This window comes from Lissotriton helveticus, chromosome 5_1, assembly GCF_964261635.1.
Source record: "Lissotriton helveticus chromosome 5_1, aLisHel1.1, whole genome shotgun sequence".
NCBI classification, from domain to species: Eukaryota; Metazoa; Chordata; class Amphibia; order Caudata; family Salamandridae; genus Lissotriton; species Lissotriton helveticus.
In genome coordinates, this window is record NC_136065.1 from 543,313,651 (window position 1) to 543,334,110 (window position 20,460).

Here is a 20,460-nt window from a genome sequence, read left to right on the forward strand (position 1 = left end):
TTCTATAATCTAGGAGCAACTCCGAAGTATGCTCTAGTTTTGATTGATTACATGTCAAAGTGGCCGGAAATTAAATTTGTTGAGTGCATGAATTCTGCTACTGTTATACATTTTTTCAAAGACATTTTTTTGCGGGAAGGTTGGCCAGAGGAATTAGTGTCAGATAACGGCACTCAATTAGTGTCTAGCGAAATGGAAAGTTTCTTTAAGTTTCATGGGATCAAGCACATTCTCACCTCTTTGTATCATCCTTCAAGTAATGGATTAGTGGAGTGCTTGAACTGTGTAATCAAAGATCAGCTACAATTAGCCAACATCAATGGTTTGAATTGGAGAATGGTAATTTCTGACATGTTGTGGGCGTTGAGAGTTACTCCTAATGCTAGCACTGGTGTCTCACCTTTTACCTTACTCAGAGGTAGAGTAGCAGGTTCGGAATTGAACAAGGATTGGATGTCAAGGAAAGAAGTTGATGTAGTCAAACTAGGCAGGGTGGCGGATGTTAGAGCATGTACCCAAGCTAAGTATGCTCAGAGTAGTTTTAGGTCATCTCCAGTGCGAGTGGGGGACTGGGTGAGGATCAGAAAACCTGTACTTTTGCGTAAAGGTTTGGCTCGTTTTTCCCCTCCTGTACTTGTCAAGGAAGTTAAGGAACATGTAGTAATTTTGGAAAATGGTAAAATTTGGAACAAATCTCGTGTTTCTATTGTTCCTAGGAGCAAGGTGGAGTTTGTTAGGAGTAAATTTGGTGCAAAGTCTAATGATTTGTCTATCTCTGACTCAAGTTTATCATCTCCTAGTACCAGTCTTCCAACTTTGCCTGTCTCCAACTCTAAGACTGAGTCAAGGGGCACATGTGCTAGAAGATGTTCTACCAGGTGCAAGGTAGTTCCTGGTAAATTCCGAGATTTTATCACTTACTAGATGACCTTACGCTTTCATTCTGTCATGTAACTGTTATGTAATGATTAATCAAACAAGTATTTTATTTGTTTTAGGGAGGGGGAGGGTTTTTTGTGATTATTCATTTTGTTATTGTTATCAATTGAGGGAAGGGGGATGTGTTGGGATGTACACTGTCTCTTTAATGATGTTGCACGAGCGCGCTCGTGATGTATGCAGGTTTGTGGATGTAGAACGGCTGGATGGCAGTTGCTGCCGGGAAAGCTGGCGTCTGGACACGATTAAAGGGAGTCATCTTCAAGACTGTGTGACTTGTCTTCCTTTCAGTTGTACTCTTTTATCATTAGCTTATATGTGTCTACCAATGAACATAAAATAAACAAAGTGTTCCGCTCACAGACCCACCGCTTCCAAGGCCACTATACTAGCTGTTATGATGCAATAGTCCTTAAATTAAATCTTTTTAGGAGAACTTAAATACGCGAATTTAGGTACTTACTTGTATTTCTATCCTTGTTAAATTCAGAAATGTGATGTGTACTGTATCTTATGTTATGTTTTATATTATTTCAGATTGCTTTTTGGCTCCTGAAGAAGGCGTTAAATCGCCGAAACGCGCGTCGAGTAATGCATTGTTAATTCGGTCAGACACCTTCACTATTGGTGGTCTTGGCATAATTTTATATTGTACCTTGTTTTTAAATGTAATTTTTGTCTGTAATTTCAATTATTGTGTTATTCTTGTTTCAATTATTATTGTACCACCATAGGTGGCCTGTTTTTATATTAATTTCCAAAAGCCTTTTGACTGCCTAGGAAATATTGCACACAGATAACTTCTAATCATGCAAGCTCGCACTCACAGTTTAGAACACTCGTTATGTTTACATTCTCCCTTATGCATAATGTTATTGACCCATCTTTCTCACTCATGCTCAATCATTCATTCATTCATTCTCACGTATTCAGTAGCTAAGTCTCATTTACACGCATTCACATTCAAATTCAGGCCCTCGCTCTTTTACACGTACAAATTCATGCCCTCATTCTCACAAATACTGTTAAACATGTGCACGCACACACACTCACACTTTGCTTTAAGCAATTGAACTCACTTTCACTCTGTTGCGATCATCCATTCTCTGAAAAGTCTTGTCAGTGTGCGAAACCGATGAGTCAAAGGGGAGATCTCTCCTCTGTAGAGGTAGGAGGACGGGGGTTCTCATTTTCAAAAGGGCTGTACGCAATTATGTGTTTTTTATTTTTACAAAATGAGGCTTTTAGATGGATATGTGGTTTGTCAGTATCTCGTTTTCGTGCAAGGACGTACCGTGCGTAAAAAGTGACATGCCATACCTGAGCAGAAAAAGTCCCAGTACATTTTTTTAGTTGCAAGAACGAGTTTCCTTTATTGGTGAAAATTATGTGAAATTGGGTAATTCAAGTTTCGCAGAGCACATTTCACCTGCATAATTAAAATTTCAATGAGTCTAATTCTGAGGTTGTAGCAGTGAGGAAGTGGAAGGGTGGGGGTGGGTGGAGTAGAGAGTGTGATTCAATCACGGCAGCACATGGGTCCCGAGGTCCTGACAAAATGTAACAAAACGAGTGCAGGAAATAAAATTGTAGCAATCGAGGCCCAGAGGCGATTTCTTTAGCAACCATTGCTACCTTGCCTCTAAGCCCGGGCTCGTACTTCCTGGGACACATTGTAATGAGTAAACAGATAAGTGCTGAACTACGCCGAAAATGATCCCAAAGTGCTTTGAGAAATGGACAGGCGAACAATATGGGCAGTAGCGGCTCCCCCATGGCGGGTGGGTGGGTGGACCTTCGCGAGTGCAGGGGGGGAGTGGCTTTGCCCACTGTTTTGGGTACTGACTGTTTGGTCGGCCCCAGGGTCGAACAAAGCAGTCATGCGCACTCCCCCGTTTTCTCTATGTAGGCTGCATGGAGCAGCCTACATAGAGAAAATGTCCCGGCTGGGGCGCTGCCCTCGCCAATCACAACGCTGCCATGGCAGCGTTGTAATTGTTGGGTAGGGGAGGGAAGCTGCTGGCTGGCGGCTTCCTGTACCCGCAGGGGCACTCGTGATCCAATTCCGGCTGCACCATTCCACTGGGCGGCCCCGCGGCCGGGAGCGGAGGTGGCGAGTTGGGTGACTTTTTGTTGTTGGAGCCTGAATGCAGTTTGTTCTATCACTTTTAAGCTGGCTGTGTTTTGGAGTGCTGACGCCGGCTCACCAGAGCTTAGCCATTGCTGCTTCCGTGCTGGTCCAGCGGTGGTCAAGCTGTGGTATTGTGCTGTTCCTACAGTTCCTGAGCGGTGTGCACAGACGACTCCCTGCTGCGTCATCTGTTCATTCATTGGTTGCACATTGCATGTTCTGTCGTATGCCTTAATATTCTAGCGCTACTCGGGTTGTAGAGCAGTTCTGTGCCAGATGTACATTGATGCTTCATTCCCATGCAGTCTGCGCCTTCGTATTTCGGTGACTGTCACACAGCGCTATACACTTGAGTTTGTGGCTCAGTGTCAGGCCATCTGCACCTTGGGCTGTCATGGTGTGATGTTGTCTGTGTGTCGATGACTGGGTGCCAGAAGGTCATCTGCGCCTTAGTGTTTCAGTGATCTCATGCAGGGCTGTAGACTTGCATTGATGGCTCGGTGTCATGTTGTGTGCGAGGAAATGTTCCATTGACTGTCATGTTGTGTTGCAGCACTATACATTCTGTTCTAGTTTGATGCCGCTCTGCCAAGTCATCTGTGCCTTGGCATTCCAGTGTCCGTCACAGTATAATGCAGTGCTGTCCCAGCTGTGTTAGCAATGTTTCCCTGACATGTCATCTATGCCGTAATGTCCGAGTCCCTGCCATGTTGCCTTTGCGTGAGCAGGTGTGCTCTGTTGCCTCAGCCTTGAAGTCCATGCATTGTCATTGCACTTACACTCAAGCTGTGGCTTGCGGTTAAGGTGCCAATCCAGGAGCTGTTTCTTGGGCCGGTGTCGTTCCCATGCCTCTGTGCCTCCCCCCCATCCCCCTCCCTCCCTTAGGCATGCCGGCCGCGGCTGTGCTACCTTGAGGCACTGTGATATTTGTTACCTAGGTCGCAGGTCGCCTTCTTTGTTGTTCACCAGGTCCAGCGTGGTGGCATGAGCTGGCCTTGGTGTATATTTTGTGCAAGTTTGTGGTCTTCCTCGGTGGTTTGGATGCTGAGTTCATTGCTCTCTTTTGGTCTCAGCCATTGGTGTACAGGGGGGGGGGGTCTGTGCAGTTGGGACGTACGTGTCCGGCCTGTTTTATGGGCACGGGGCCCAGCAGCAGGCATGTGCTGGACATGATGGCAGGCGCCTGGGCAAACAGGCAGGGAGGAGCACTAGAGGGGGGTATGTGTGGGGGAGTCAACTCGGGGGTCTGTTGAAGAACATATACAGTGATAAGTTCTGTTGATAAGGTGTCTCGTGGGGACTGGAATGGGTCAGTGACAGGATTGGGCAAAATGTCTGCTTTTATCTAGGTCCAAAAATATGTCTTTCTCTTTGGAGGGTTCCGGAGGTAAATTGCTGTGTGGAAGCTGGTGGGGTTTCGTCGTCAATAGTTGCGTTATTGACTGCAGCGGGCGTTTGCACTGGTGAACGGATGATGCTAAGTTATTGACTGCAGCAGGTGTTCACACTGGTGAACGGATAATGGCTGGGCGCACCCTCCGAGTTTCACCAGGACGCCCAGAATGCACAGTTACTTGATGCTATATTTTTCACAGCCCTTCTCTCCATCCCACTGAAGGAACCGATCTTCTTACAACAAAATGCGCTCTCAGCCTGAGCCACTAAACAATGCTTACCTTTCTTCTTACTTCGCAGAGAGAATGACCCAAAAAAACGGTAAATAAAAGCCTGTTAATGATGGATGTCTGATGTGCACCTGCAAGAAGTCAATGTTTCTCCTTGCTAAATATTTAGCAAATAAATCAGCCATTTTGAATTGGATGTCAGGAGAAAAAGAGGGGGTGCACTCTTTTTGTTCCACATTTCGAAGCTTTGATGTTTCAATGTAGTGCGTTTGCTTTGTTTGAACTCTATTTTAAATCACTGCGGTCGCTTCACGGTGTGAAGGTTGCACTTGTGCCAGGAGGGGGGTTTTCCGCAAGAGTGAGTATCCCTGACTTCTGAGCAGCCCTGCCGGGCATTTCCTATGTCATTTATTTTTAAATCCCACCTGCTCCCCCATCTAGTTGCGTCGTTGCAGCGTATGACGGGGCGTTGTATGGAATTTGGGGAAACAGGTGTCTGTGGTAGAGGGACAGATTACATATCAGATAACTTTGTGCTTTGGTGTTTATTTCCTTTGTAGAGTGCGATGCTGCCAGGGTTGAGTCCCTGGTTTTCCTTTGAGTTGGGTGGGACAGTTGAGTTTGGTGCTGGGCAGGATGGGGGCACTTTGGACACGGCACTGTCTGGGCATGGGTCTCTGTGGAGCTGGGTGAAGGTACAGGAGCATGGCTGTGTGGGGTGAGGGGAGGGGAGGTGCAGTGACCGATCTGTGTTTATTGGGCCCACCACTAATTGCTTTGTTGGCCTTCCTGCTTCCTCGAATTTGCTTGGAAGTGCACAGTTTGTCCGCTCTTTTTTCATAATTTTCTTGGGGTAAGAACCCCCCACCAAACCTCCTGTAGGTTGGTCGGGCTTGCTCGCCACAGTACAGTACGACAATGATGTTACGCCTGACCACTTTCAAATGTCACCAGCCGCCACTGAATATGGGTGATAATCCTTTTTATAGCGGGAATGTGGGAACATGCCTTCAAATGTGCTAGGCCAACCTGTGATACTTGGCACGGCTGGGCCACGCTCCAGACCCAGACAGGAGCTCTCATGCCTGGCCGTGCACAGTGCCCAAGGGGGCCCCCTGGAGATCGGGGCCCCCCGCACCGCATGTGCTGCGGGGGTTATTGCTCCGCCAATGCCAGTACCGTGCATCTCTAAGTAGTATGATATTCTCAGGGCAGGACAAAACCCTGGAAGAAAGTGCCAGGAGGAATGATGTCACTTACAATTATTTTTGGCATACATGAACAACAATTTAACAACACACACAGCAGCAAATCGTTAGACATGATTTAACGTTATTCACCTTACTCCAACAGACGCATAGACAAAAAGTCCATTCACCATAACAAATGTATAATGAACAAGTCTTTACTATAACTGACATAATGACTGACATGCAAATTGTACAGTACAGATTGTCAATAAGGTCATTTGCAGTGTAAAATTGTAACCAGTGACTTTGACATTAATATTGCATGGGTCCAACATTACTCTCATGGCTTTCTCCACATATTCTATAGTGGCCCCTGGGGATTAAGCAAATGAAAGCTAGCCCACTTTTAATACTTGAAGACTCACTTCCAGTATGTAAGAAATTTTCTGGGTGCTGCCTGTGACTGCAATGTGAGGCTTAACAGTACGATAACTCTCTTACTGTATCTGTATTGCCCCAGACAAGGTACACACGTAGTTTGAATGTGTATACTATGAGGCAGTGGTATCACTCAACTCACTCACTGTCCGATTTTAGGCATGCTCCAATCTAGACAAGTATTAGGGGTCTTCTCTACTATCTTGGTTACTGCCTACCTTCTGCCCTGCTTCTCTTCATGCACCTAAATCTTCTTATCACAACTTACCCACGCAAAAGTTACTTGCAATTTCAGCTATCAAGTGACCAGTGGAGTTCAGGACTCGCTGCTGCCACTTCTGCATATTTAACATATTTTTCAAAGGCACAAATTGGTGTAACTTTAGGTTCCTATTGCCACATTACATGGATGGTGGACAAGCACACAATGTCTATGTGTCACTGTTTAATGGTAATAGTTTTGTGATTTCTAGCCATGATTAATGACCGCAGAGATTGGGCCTGCTGCTGATGAGGTGATCTTCTCCACTTGCAGGTTCACCATAACCAAAGTTTCATCCTTCTGTGTTCCTCATAATACAGGGGTTTTGAAAATATGAAAAATGTTATTTGTATCACACATAACTGTTGGAAATGGCCCTTTTTGCGGGGTCATCCCTAAACTTTTCGCCTTCCTCTTGTATTTTTTTCTGACCTGTTGTTGTTGATTTTATGACTCTGGGCACTTTACCACTGCTGATCAGTGGTAAAGTGCATATGCTCTCCCTGTGTAAATATGACAGTGAATTGGTATATCCCTAATTGGCTTATTTGGTTTACCTGTTAGTCCTTAGTAGTGTGGCCTGTGTGTGCCCAGGGCTGGTAACCCAAATGCTGCTGGTGGGGCTGCAGCGCTGGTTTGCGCCACCCACAGAAGCAGCTTGTAAAGTGTACCTCAGGCCTGCCACTGCAGTGTCTGTGTGCGGTCCAGAACTGCCATCTTGTCTGAGAAGTGCCCACACTTCCCAACTCCTGAACCTTCCCTTAGTATCATGTCAGTCACCCCTATGGTAGGTGCATTGTGTGTGTAAGGTAGGACATGGCTTGATATGTGTAGCATGTCTTGGTAGTGAATCACCCTCCATTTTGTTTTCACTGCTGCAAGGCTACGTGTTCTCCATAGGCTAGAATGGGCAGACTGGCTATTACATCTTATAGTCCTATCTGACTCAGAAAACATGGTAGAAATTCGAGTTCAGTATGCCTGAACTCAGAATGATAAAATACATATTTTAGTGACGTTGGTTTTTAACATTCTGTGTTTGAAACTACCACTTTTAGAGAGTAGGTATTTTCTTGCCTAAGCCTCCAGTGTGCTCTGCTGCTATGTGTATTTGCTGTCTGGGTTTAGAGGGGCAAGGCAGGCTGAGTCAGACCTGGGTTGAATAGAGAGATCTGTATTGAGTCCGGGGGAGGCGTAGCTCCTTAACCTGAATAGGGCTGTGCCTGGAAAGGTGAATGCTGGCTCCACCTCCTACTGTGCGTCTGATGGCAGACACCTTCTTTCTGAAAAGAAGGATGCAGCCTGGTAAACAAAGTGCTCCAGGCCTGAGCAGAACTGGTTCTGGCTGGGTTCAGTGACTAGAGACTGTTGAGTACAAAGGCGCATATTTACAATAACTGGCGCATCCCTGCAAATCAGCAGGGATGCACCAGTTATTGTGCGCCACAGCTCCGCCTTCATGGATGCGCCGCATTTACATTGCGATTCATGAAAGGGGGTGGTGATGGACAGAGCATCTGAATTAAGCAGAACACTCATACCCCGTCAAAAGATCAGGGTTTGATCCATCACCGTTTTTTAGCTCACTGCACCATCCCAGTTCAGAACCTGGCTATATGCAAATTAGTCTGTCCCTGGCCCAGTGCATCATGGGAACAGGGCAGACCAAACTACCAAGCCAATTCTTTACTGGAAAGGAAACAAGCTTCCGGGGACCGGTTTCTGGCATTGCAGCCGTCTTCGGCCCGGCTTGCTTGAATCCTGATGGTGCGGTGAGCAAGGGACTCATGTCTGAGCATACCCTACCACTCCTATAGTGGCCAAAACGATTCATGAAAGGGGGTGGTGATGGACAGAGCATCTGAATTAAGCAGAACACTCATACCCCGTCAAAAGATCAGGGCTTGATCCATCACCGTTTTTTAGCTCACTGCACCATCCCAGTTCAGAACCTGGCTATATGCAAATTAGTCTGTCCCTGGCCCAGTGCATCATGGGAACAGGGCAGACCAAACTACCAAGCCAATTCTTTACTGGAAAGGAAACAAGCTTCCAGGGACCGGTTTCTGGCATTGCAGCCGTCTTCGGCCCGGCTTGCTTGAATCCTGATGGTGCAGTGAGCAAGGGACTCATGTCTGAGCATACCCTACCACGACCTGGGTTGAATAGAGAGATCTGTATTGAGTCCGGGGGAGGCGTAGCTCCTTAACCTGAATAGGGCTGTGCCTGGAAAGGTGAATGCTGGCTCCACCTCCTACTGTGCGTCTGATGGCAGACACCTTCTTTCTGAAAAGAAGGATGCAGCCTGGTAAACAAAGTGCTCCAGGCCTGAGCAGAACTGGTTCTGGCTGGGTTCAGTGACTAGAGACTGTTGAGAACAAAGGTGCATATTTACAATAACTTGCGCATCCCTGCAAATCAGCAGGGATGCACCAGTTATTGTGCGCCACAGCTCCGCCATCATGGATGCGCCGCATTTACATTGCGGCGCACCATGGTGCAAAAGTGACGCATTGCTGGAGTTGGGTCACAAGCGCGACGCAGCTCCAGCAATGCTCTGCGGGCCCTATCTAGTTAATGCTGCGTCAATCCTTACGCCTGCTTCAGGCAGGCGCATGGTTTGGACGCAGCATGGGCCTAAAAGTGACTGAGTGAAATCTTGTAGATTTCACTCAGCCACTTTTAGGAGGCGTTTCTGCACCGGAACGCCCCCCCCCCTGCACAGGAACACCTACATGTGGCGCAGGGCATTACAACGTGACGCATCTGGGAGATGCGTCACATTGTAAGTACCCCTGCACCATGGAGCAGTATTTGCGCCGCCGCTGTGTCACAAAAGTGACGCAACGGCAGCGTAAATGAGGCGCAAGGGGCTTGTAAATCTGCCCCAAAGACTTTTGGGGAATAAATATCTTTTTCCAAACCCCTGATTTTTGTATTGCTCCTGGATGTCAAGAGGAATTTCTGTCCGTGTTACTGAAGGAATCTCCACAAGAGGACTGTCCTTGTGCCTGTGTGCTGTTTCTTAGATTGGCCTGCAGTAATTCCCCTTGCACTTGGAAGAAGAGGGAAAAGGACTTTTGAGAGACTTTTATTTTGCTGAGCAATCACCCAAGGGCTTGAAGAGAGCTAGCCTCCTGCTGGGGTCACAGGCGCATCTGACTCCCCCACCAGCATCCTGATTCCTCCCAGCGGGGATTTCTATCTGCAGGTGAGGCTCCTGTGAGTTCCTGTGCCTCTAGTTCTACTACAGAGAAGAGAGTGCTGAAAATCGTCGCTAACGCCTTTTGCGAGCCGCCGCAGCTGAAGAGCGTAAGAAAAATCATCGCGCTGCTGCTGCCGAGCGCTCGCAAACCGAAGGTCATCGCATCGCACACTTGCGGCCCAAAAAGTGCTCGCTAACCCCAGAGATCATCGCATCGCACATTTTCGGGCTTGTCGAAGGCTCGCTAACCCCGGATCATTGCATCGAGATCATCGCAGAGCGGGCGCCGTGTGTCTGCCATTTTCCTCGCATCGCACCCGGATCGTCGTTTCTTTCGTCGCAACAAGATCGCACACGCAACAGGATCAGCGCATCATCCTCCCTTGCGGCAAGGATTCAATGCATCGCTGGCCTAGTGTGAAGAAGTCTGTCGCTTTGTCCTGCATGCACCCGCAGACCGGCGCATCATCCTCCCTTGCGTCAAGGATTCAACACATCGCCGGTCTAGCATGGGTAAAAACATCGCTACAGCTCGTTTGCGATATTTTGCTTGTTTTGCTTCGAAATCCAGGTACTTTGTAAGTTAAAGGGTCGCAGAGAACCCTGCCTTGAACTGAACCCCTATTTGAACCCTTTTTCCAGCTTTTCAAAAGTACCCCCCTTTTTCAGTATTGCGGCTTTTTTCCTTTATTGGTCTTGTGTTAAGTCTATATATAAAGATACTTATTTTTTTATAACTACTCGTGTGGTGTCCCTTTGGAGTGTCCTTCACTGTGTTACTGTGTATGATCATAAATGCTTTACACACTGCCTCTGAGATAAGCCTAGTCGCTCGTGCTACGTTACCACAGGGTTGAACAGGGGTTATCCAAGGGTGTAGCCCCTTACTCTGACTTAGGAAGAAGGGTCCCTACTTTGACTGCGGCCAGCCACTGCCAGCTAGAGACCCCCATTTCTAACAATAACACACCAAGATTTTTGGTTGACTGTATATGCGGAATGGAAGTGTTGGGTTGACATAATTTAAGATAACAATATAAGTTCATACAATCAGTAGGATATTGCAATGCAGATAATTGCAACTTTGTGTACCATAATGCAATGCTCTAATGTCATTGCATCCCAGAGTGTAATACATTTTTTGATGCATTTGTCGACAAAATTACATCTGGTCCTTATTAATAGATGTTCCTGCTGTGAACTCTACATCAACATCAGCTCACAAATATGTATTCAAACAGGCCCTCTGATCAAGGCCTGGGATTGCTGATTGATAGGTCACTGATGGGAGGGTGCATAGCTAGCAGGCTAACACTCAGTAGGAAACTCCTGATCAATCCCACAGATAGGCACAGCAACATCACAAAGAGCCAAAGGAGATTGCCCCAATAAAGCACACATGGCTGAAGGGGGTATGCACATTCCTAAAAACACCATAAAAGTCAGATGCCACATTCATTAGAAACACAGCCAATTAGGACCTAGCACACATATTCATCATGTGCTCCCATGACAGACATCTGGACACTGTCACCACTGGCCTCATTGTTTCCACGCGAAGCAGAGACTCACCTGTGGTAGCCATTTGACAATTAATTTATGACTCAAAAGGCAGTAACCAACATTCCTCACCACACATGGTATGCTGGAAACTTTTTCAACCTGTTAAGTTTAGTATATAAAAAGGATACCAACAATATGTAAATTGAGTCCTCAGAACCTATGCCATCTAAACTGTAATCCCGGCCATAAAGTTTAAATAAACAAACTGTTATTGTTTTGCCGAACCCCTCTTGTCTTCTGTTTTTTAAGGGATTTCAAACTCAAGCAATATTTTGGAGAGCCACCATTGGAGCTGATTTGGACCATGAACCTGACTACAGCCGAAAGGAAGGAGATTCCACCTGGACAGATTCACGTTGCGCAACAAGGAAGGTGGGAATACATCACAATTGATCGGAAGTTCTGCTGAAATTGTGGAGCGGAGGTCGTCCTGAAGCAGCCATCATAGAGGGTAAGAGACCACATCAGAGACTAAGCATAGTCTAAATCATTGAGGGTATAGTAAACTAGTTAAAATCGTAAAAAGATAACCTAAGCGCACTGCCACTAACAAGATCTGGCGTATTACTTATTTTATATGTCCTAACAGTCTCATGTGACAGCTGGCCTTGGAGGTGATCCAGCAGAAGTCACTTTTATTTCAATAGTTGAGCATGCTAGGAAAGGTGAAGATAACCCTTTATAACTCCCAGGATGCTGATTTTTGTGTTATAGCTACTCTGATTGTGTGGAGTTGACACATCAGTCTCATAGTTTTTTAGTTCAATTTTTTCTCAGTGCTAAAAAGTTTTCCAAATACTGTTAGTATCTGAAAAAGAAATGAGGGGCTTGCAGGTCACTTGGACCCCAGGACACTAGGAAAGAATTGGACTCAGGAACCTGGGCGTAACTTGTGTGTGGCCAAGAGGAGCTGTGATTCCTGAGTTATTACAATATGGTACCTGTGACTACCACCTTTGTCTAGAAGCGGATATTGGCAGACAATCCAGCTCACTTAGTAACACGTACCATGCAAACCTACCCTGTTTAGAGGATCATGCGTTAGGAGCATGCTATATTTTTGTCTGTCATCTATTATTGATTTATACTGTGTATGTGATGATGTTGTGCTGATTATTAATTGTAAATGGTATTATCTGCCAAAACTGAGATAATGCAGATGCTATTTTAATAACAGAAATTCACTCCATGCTTCAAAACCACATGCTTTTTTTAATCTTGTTTTATTGAAATGTTCAGTCAAATTGTTTGGTGCATTATTGTCAAAGTACTGAGCCTTTAGTACGTAGCATGTAAGAGTGCCCCATATACGCTTGCCTCTAAGATTAGAATGAACCAAACTCAAACAATTTGATTTGGATTTGTCAAAAAAAGACTAAAATTGTCATGGATTTCCTGTTGAAGCCTATGGAAACTAGGTTCCCTCAACAGATAAAGAAGATGTATTCATTTTGCCAAGAAAGGCACCTACACACAAAGTCTCATGTATTTACCTGTCCTAAGGAGGGAACATTTGAAACAAATATAATTGAGCACACTAAAACAAATATAAACTAAATATGCAGGTAAAAAGACAGATAAAAGAGGAGCTAATATTTGACTTATGGGCCAACTTTGAGGAAACTAAAACTGATAGCTCTTCAATGCTAATAACAAGCAAAGCATCTACACCTCCCCCACCTTATGCAGGGATGGATGTACTCATATCAGCTTCCCCTGCATTAGGATATTTAAACTCAGTAATAGTAGAAGCTGACAAGACCCCCACGAAGAAAGGATAGTTAGGTCTAAGCTACAACAAAATGAAAAGCAAGCAAGCTCAGACACTTCCATTGCAGCCCAGGTTTCTAGGTAAGGTCCCCAAAACCTCAGCTCCCTGTTCAAAAAGCTCAAAGTGAGACCTCAAAGACAAGTAAGGCACACACTCCTAGTAGTTTAGCGGGCATATACAAGTGTCAGGAAAGTTAGTGGTGATCCACAATAGTGATTCAGCGAGCTCGGGAGATGAAGGGAACTCCATCTCCAGGTAAGTGAAGATGAGGGTGGGACTACAGGGATTACCCAGGTAGCTGAGGAGAAAATAGAGAGCAAATTTGAAGGGGAAGCCAGGTCAATGAAAGCAGTGCTGAGCCCAGAACAAAGAAGACAGGTCAGACGGGACAAGAAAGAACGGCATGAACTGATGCTCAAGAGACAAAGAGCACACAACCAGGAGTTAGAATACAGAACAAAGTGAAAGCAGGGCCAGGCACAGAGCGCAGCACTCAAAGTAGCAGAGGTAGATGAAAAGCTACTAGCAGGGCTCAGAGCCACACTGTCTGGTCGACAAAAGAGAGGTGGTGACCAAGAAATAAGGGATTAAGTCAACCTGGTACCTCCCACCAGTGATGCAGGAAAAACAAAATGGCACCTGTGTGTACACACAAGAGGAACAGCGATGAAGATACGTGCTGCTCCGTCCGGGTGCACAGCAAGGATAAACTAACCGCAACAGAGATAATTTTCAAAAGGGAAGGCAAGGCCATTGCATACTTGTCTTTTTACCTATTAGCAGATTGGACTGAGGAGAATGACCAATATGACAGGACTTGGCAGAGGAAAGGATCATTTGAGCCAGAGGGCATGGCAGTAGCGAAGGGTTTGCTTCAGGCATGAAGGAGGAATTACCCATTGGTACTTCCTCTACATGCAACAATGTCTCGATAGGTGGGAACGCTAAATTGAGTAGAAGCCTGTAGATTAACCTTGAGTGAGAAAGCCCCTATTGCTACAGAAGGGCGCAGCAGTATTATAAACGTGCCATGGGCCCAGATGGACAAAGAGGGGGTGAGAACAAAGTTAGTGTTATTGCTGGATGGGGCACAGAAATTGGTTATGAGCTTCCGGAACACCACTGCAGGTATTAGCCTGGCATCCAAGTGTTCACCCAAGCTAGCATTATAGCAAACACACTAACATACCTGGCATGAGATGCCGCATTTAATGAGCACAGGACTGAATATGGACACTGATATTAATATGAATTGTACTTTACAAACAATAGTTATGGGTCTTAGACGCATTTTTTGTTTTGCATGAAAACATTTATTTTCTTTATAGATTTAGTTCGGGCTTGGTATAAAACACTTTGGGTGTTTTCACTGTTTATTTATTTATTTTACATTTCTACATAGTCCAGCATACGCGGGGGTGTCAGTGCACTTTAAAGACAACTAACTAACTGAGAGAAATCTCTCTTACATTGCACAAGTTTACATAATACCAGCTGCGATAGAAATCCTGACTGGATTAGAGAACAAAACATGAGTATTTTTTGTTTCTGAAGGAACGTGATACTTACAAATTTGGAAAAGCCGCGTGGAAGTAAAAGCAAAAGAGATGACAGATGGATGGGCAGAAGGGAGGATGTAGAAGAGGAAAGAAGATCCAGAAGGCTTAAAGATCGTGGGCAGTAATTCATAAAACAGGGGTTAAGAGAGAAGAGGCAAAGGTTTCAGTCCTCTTTTAAACTCTTCTTATACTTCTGGCCTCATTCAGTTTTGTCAGTGGTTTACCCTTTAGCAGTTTTCTCAAGGAAGGCAATGGGTTGGAAATGGAGAGCGCTTTGTGGTCTCCTCTCTGCTTTGTGGTCTCCTCTCTGCTTTGTGGGTAGTCCATAATAATGCTGTGATTTTATGATCTGTGATTCAATGATCTTTAGCAATTCACGAAGTGGCTGTTTTCTTTTGGGATTCGTGAAGTTGAGAATTCTTGTAATGTGCTATTTTATAATGAAGGGCTCTGTGCATATAACACAAACCATTTTTTAATGATCTATTCGTAAAATGTGCAATATTTGCAAATGTGCTATAACTTTTATGCCTCAAACCCTCTTTCTTATAACATGTTCACAAAGATTTCCATAAGAAATGTCTGTTGTTGCTATGTTTTGTGAGGCGTCACATGAAGAAGCAGCATTTTCGCTTCATGCATGCCCTGGCAATAGTCATATTTGATGGTTTGCAGGAGTATTTAACATCGCCTCACTAATAACACCACACCTAACTGTCTTTAATTGCCTTATTATGTATGGCACCCACTGAGAGCCATAAGTGTGAATATCAGATTCTAAATCTAATATTTCACCGCTGTGCTGTAGCATGATGGGTTACGATCTCATACCTCATAAACGAATTCCAGGCTACTCTGGCCGGGCTCACACAGAGCCTGTTAGAGCTGCGTTGGAATTCAGGGAGCACAGTTTCTGAAGGAGAGGAAGTGAAGGCACAAAGAATTGTGGATTGGGTGACATAAGATTAGGTATGTTTAAAAGAAAAAATGGGACAGGGAGGAAAGGATATGCTATGTATTGCTTCCCCATCACTCCTCTGCCCTAGTGTAGCAGTTGAAAGCAGGGGCAAATGATTTGTGGGGGCCATAAAAACCATAAAAACTCCTGCTTCGCTCTTGTTCTCGGTTTCATGTTACTCAGAACTCCTCAATAAAAACATTCCCATAATTCACTGATACCCATCTATATTTATGTATAATGTAACACCTCAAATGACTGAAAAAAACAGTGATGCAAGAGCACTATAGAACATGTTTCTGAATTCTATTTACTAGTGAATCGCTCAATAATACTCTAACCTTCAACGGATTGTATCTCAAAGCTCTGTGACTTTGACATATTCTACTACCTGAATGATTGTTCTGTTTAAGTGCACCTGAAGGAGTACAATATTTGTTTTGTGCATGTACCTATCAACCACTAGATTGCATTTGAGGTATATGCGCTAAGTGAGTGAGAGTGAAAATATCTCTTTTTCCCTTTCAGTGAATGACCCTCTAGATAGTTGGTTCACTCGTTGAAACACAATGCTTAATTTGAAACAAAAAAGTGCAGGGGCCATAAGGTTGGCTCAGTAGGCCACAGCTGGCACTACAAAGTGTCAGAGATGTCCAATACCAATGTTGTGATGTCGTTTTGATTTCACTTCATGCCTCTATCAACCACCACCTACATTCCCTGTCCTGTTACCTCTTATTTGAGGTTCTTTTCTCTGCCTGCGTTCTCCATTTGTCACTGTTTTTCCATCTTTCTCTTTCTCCTTCTTTCCCCTATATGTTTTTATATATGTTTTATATATGTTTTTTCTATATGTTATATGTTATAACACCCTTCTTTTGGGTCAAAGTGTTATGAGGAAAATGACAATATTCTGTGGCTGGCACTGAACCAATAAAACTACAGCCATGAAAAATGTACAGCGGCACCCAAAAAGTTTATCCCCCCAAAAATCTTGAAGCACCGCCTTACCAAAACACGCTGCTACAGTATGCAGGAGAACCAACCATTCTCTATAGATATTAACATCAGTCTTTTACCCCTCACGACACCTGTATAGTTGATAATATATCCCATAATCTGTTACTGGGGAAGAGTTGTGACACAGGGGCTGGGGTGCATGACTCCGGACCACAGGGTTCACAGTTTGATCCCCAGCTCCGGCAGCAGGTTAGCTAAGCACCATGTGACTCTGGGCAATAGCTTGCTTAATCTTCCCAAGGGCCCCCAGCCCCAGGACACCTCCATCGGAGGTAGCTGTGCGCTTTACAAATGCTGGCATTTACTGAACAACATCAGCACGCTCTGAGGATGATGGTATGACTGTACTGATTAACATTAGCCAAGATATATACCATTTTAAGTAGTTGTTATAGGACTGTGCCTTCTTAATGAGTTTTTCGTATATGGAATTATTTCTAGAATTCAATGATCATTTCCAAACATGGTGTGTTTTTTCAACATTTTCACACATGAAACAAAGGACAGCCGACGCGTGTTTCGCCCATGTGGCCCAACTGCCGTGGGCTTTCTCAAGGCAGGAAATCGTCGCTGGTAATCCAGTCCTGTGATGGTCATGTGTGGTGGTCTCTACGGTCCCAGGACTTCATTCCTGGGACCACAGAGACCGCGATGATTACCAGTCTACTTAAACTTGTACTTCGCAGTGGCTTTTGGGTGTAGCTATTTATGAGGCATGTGCCACTATCAACATTGGGCCCTGACCACTGTAGCACTAAAGCCTAGAGTCTGCCACCCATCTCAGTAACCAAGATATATACCATGCCAGAATAGATAAACAGCAAATGCCCTAAAATGTAGCAATTAGGGTTCTCAATCCCACGTGCCATAAATTAACAGAGCAGCACAAACATCCCCTAAAATCAGAAAATCTGCCAACTATGGAATAACTGGGATCCACTTAAATCATGACAAAACACTTGTTACTTAAGGCAAATACCTTGTCCGATAATAACTGACAGATGTCAAATAAATATGTATGAGACAGCAACATGTTTTCCATGTTTACCAATGAGCCTTTGCTGCCCACACAAATGCTAATCCACATCATAATCTGTTTTTTACAAACAATGAGAAATTTTTTCTAACCCAATTGGGCCTAAATTGCAGATTACGGTCCACCTGAACCTAATAATTACCAATTTAGCAATTAGCCTCGCCCTTCTTATATGGAGGCTTTAGTCCCAGTGTCCATTATTCAGAACAGGTAGCACAGTATAGGGGCACATGAAGAAAGATCTCCACACAGCGCAAGTGAGCACCTCAAAAGTTGGTCTCCCTCCATATAAATGCAGTTAATTTTTTAAGCAGGCTCTATGGTCTAGACCAGGGGTATTCAAACTGTGGGTCGCGACCCCCAGGGGGGCCATGGAGTGATAGGAAGGGGGTCGCACATTCCCTTCACACTTCTGCCCAGGCCCATAGCTTTAGCCCCCCTCCTCCCAAGTCGTGTTTCAGCCCGGGCTGCTGAAGTGCAGCTGGAGCTTCTGGGGGCTCGGAAGAGCAGGTTCTGGAGTCTGAGTTTTTCACAGGTCATTAAAGACCATTAGCATATTTACATACCTTTAGTAAACTGGTTACAGAGGCTGGGGGGGGGAGGTTCTAGTTCCAGTACCTCCTGGGCCCCCACTCTGCCAGTTCCATACATTTGAATTTTACATTTACTGGGGTAGTGTGAGAATGCATTTCATGAAAAGAAATATAAAGTAGGGTTGTCAAAAGAAAATGCCAGCCCTGGGCTGTTTAAAGAGCCTGCAAAGACGTCCTCTTGACACTAAATAGTTATAAATAAAAAAATATGTATTAATTTCTTATGTGACTTTTCTGTCTTTGTTTCCTTTAATTATCAGTCATTGAGGCAGCACTAGAACACAATTAAAAGTGCTTTCTATTTATAATTGCTGTTCTAAGTATGCACAGCTAAAGTGCTGAAAATACAGCTTTAGGTTCCTGCTTATTTTTGGACCATCTGGGACATCAAAATAATGAGCTGGCAACCCTAATCATAGGACTGGGTGCAGGACAGCAGTGATAGGGGAAGAGAGGGATTACTGGGGTGGGTGCTGAGCAGTGATTAATTTGTAATAAAACGTGTGTCAGGGCCCTTACCAGTAGGCCACTGCAACTTTAACCGCCCACCGATTGCCTTGCTTGCCCGGCCAATGACCATACCTATGCAACTACGAACCATAACACTTGTACAAGTGTGACTGTTCAGACTATTTCAAGCCTCCAAAGATATAAGAATGGCATGAGTGTCAGGAGTTTATCATTTTTAATGTATATTGAATTAATAAACAGCTGTTCTGCTCATCTCTAAATTACACAGATTAGACAGAGCCACCATGTGGCAGACTCTCATACTGCCGGTGTGCACAATTAGGTGCCAGTGCCAAGCACCGGAAACCACCTGCTCAAATTAGGCACTGGTGCTGAGGTAACAGGGGAGAGGGATGTTGGTTCAAGAAGGTGTGGAAGAACAAAGGTGTGGAAGATGAATGGGGGGACTGAACAGGTGTAAAATACAAATAGACAAAAACTTGAATGGAGAGACTTGAGGTGAATGAGAAGTGCTGGGGGGCACGGGAGGTGACGGGGCCAGAGAGGCCATGCGATAAATGTGAGAGACTGTTAGAGATGAGGGCAGTGAAAAGACACAATGGCAGAAGGTGGTTAAAGGTGAAGTGAGAGGTTGAATGGGGAGAGTTCCGAAACTGTAAAAAGCGGTGATAGAAGTGGACTGCAAATTGAGAGAGGGATCCAGGATTAGGAGAGGAGAGGGGGTGAGAGGAAAGCAGCATAGGTAAAGTGCTTAACTCTGCACAAGACCACCAGGGTTTTAAGGGACCCCTGCCGGTCCGGGCCAGGGCCAGATGAGCTTCTAATGTGGCAGCATGTTTTCCTGTGGAGTGGAAGGCCCATCACAAAGGTTAAATAGACATCTTTCTGATGTTAATTGCTGTATTTTGGTTATAAACTGGTACTGATAGGGTGAAATCGTTTCTCAGTGTTACTGTGTGTAAAAATAATGTAGCAATGTTAACCCAAAATGCGCTGCATCACATAACATTATTTACATTTTCTTCCCACACAATTTGGTCAAGCCTGTCATGTAATTTGGTCCTCACCTGCCTCATAATTGCAGTAGCCCTGCCTACAGGTTTAGACATTGTTGTCTGGAGGGGGTCCTTATGCCTGAAAATGTTGAATGGGGGGGTCTTAGCATCCTAAAGTTTGAAGACCTCTGGTCTAGACACTCCTATAATGAAGGCTTGAAGTGATTACCATTACTGTGACTGCGTGATCAAAAATTCCTCTGATTATCCTTATCTTCCCTGCAGATTATGATGACACCCTTAATCTCACCCACCACCTATGAGGCAGTTAGTTATCTGCCATGAGATATTTATAAATGTTTCAAAGCAAAAAATAATACACCTTTTTTCGGAGGTACAAAATAGCATGGCGTTGTTTTTTAAAAAAAAGTCACTATTTCTTTTTAAAAAACTGTATGTGAACTCCTGTCAGCAACCACAAATCACTCCTGTGGTATTGACAACATATAGATGAATCTGTTTAACAGATAAAACACTGCACAGCCATACTCTTTCTCAGAAACAGGACCGGCAAGAAGCCCAAAACTGTCTAGGTTAGGTTAGGTTCAGATTTTACACAAACAAAACCATAGAAGTTCAGCTGTTATAGTTATATCAAGTGATTATAACTGGTGCCCTAAGGTAACTATTACTCAAACCCTTCC